We start from the raw sequence: 1,631 nt of genomic DNA on the forward strand, positions 1-1,631 counted from the left end.
CTTTGCACCTTAAGCTGGCCTCTAACGGGTTTATCCTTAAAAGGATATCAAAATTTTCATGCCTTAAGGTGGAAAAAATTTGTCGCTTTGCACCTTAAGCTAATCAATAAAGGGCCCATACTTAAAGAAGACCAACACACAAATACAACAATAAAAGGGCCCATACTTCAAGAATACCATTGCATAAGTGCATCAAGTGAAAGCATACTTAAATAAGACCATTGCATAAAGTGCATCGATGAAAGGGCCCATACTTAAACAAGACCAACGCATAAATGCATCAATAAAAGGGCCCATACTTAAAGAATACCATTGCATAAGTGCATCAAGTGAAAGGGCCCATACTTAATGAAGACCATTGCATAAGTGCATCGATGAAAGAACCCATACTTAGAGAAGATCATCACATAAATGCATCGGTGAAAGGGCCCATACTTACAGAAAACCATGCCATCTTCAAGCAAAGTCTTTCGGTCTTAAGGTAACAAAGGCGAATTTAAACTCTTACCACCTTAAGCCGGCCAATTATGCGTAAGTCTTTCGGTCTTAAGGTGACAGAGGCGAAGTTAAACTCTTACCACCTTAAGCCAGCCAATGATTGCATATTGCATATTTATTTCAACCCTGAAAAAAAGGGGGGGGGGGGGGGGGGGGAACAAGAAGAAAGTAAAAACACAAATAGAAAGAATGTTACCTGTCAGAGCGTTGCGATCCTGAAATTGTATATCACCAACTTGGATTGAGACAAGATGCCTTGATAAGAATAAAAACCTCAAAATCTAGTTTGAGGCAATCAAATTTTCCTTTGGTGGTGATGATCCCACATCAAGATATAAATTATTTGGGGAAGCAATGCAAATCTGGAATCCTCTGTCAGATAGCATATCAGATCGATTTCAAAAATAATTATCTGGAACAATCCAAAAAATGATAAAATCCAAATTTTGATATATGTTATACATGCATGTTTCTTACATCTATAGGATCAAGCGGATCATAATTTCAATACTCTCACATTGAGATATAATTTTTTTGGTGATGTCGCATAAATCTGAAATTGTTGATGCATCAAAGCTCAATGTTGATTTCGGGATAACACCTGAAAACATTTCGATTGTATTAAATTATAAACTTTGGATATGTTATAGATATTTGTGTCTAGTTTCATAAGAATCAAGCGGCTTGTGATTTCATTCTTCCTACTTCAAGATATGAAAGTTTTAGTAAAGACGCGCAAATCTAAAATTTTCAGCATGATAAAATTCAGGGCTAACTTCAAAAAATTATCAAGAATTATATTAAAGGAGTTTAATTCTGAATTTTGGATATGTTGTAGATCTTGAAGTCTAGTTTCTGGAACATCAAATGGATCATGATTTCAAAATTTCTACAATGAGATATGAATTTTCTACCACTAACATATTGTGCTGAAAAAAGTGACGAAAATAAGATAAAAGTGGGAGCAAAAGAAATTACCTCAATATTATTGATGACTTGGAAACCCCAAAATTGATATTGAAAAAGTGGAGAAACTACCTCCTTTTATAGAGTTGTAGGATGTATGTTTTCTTCTTCAATATAAATTCAGATTGGAATAATTTCCATCTCCAAATTCAAATTGGAGATTGTTT

Source organism: Capsicum annuum, chromosome 3, assembly GCF_002878395.1.
Source record: "Capsicum annuum cultivar UCD-10X-F1 chromosome 3, UCD10Xv1.1, whole genome shotgun sequence".
Taxonomy (NCBI): Eukaryota; Viridiplantae; Streptophyta; class Magnoliopsida; order Solanales; family Solanaceae; genus Capsicum; species Capsicum annuum.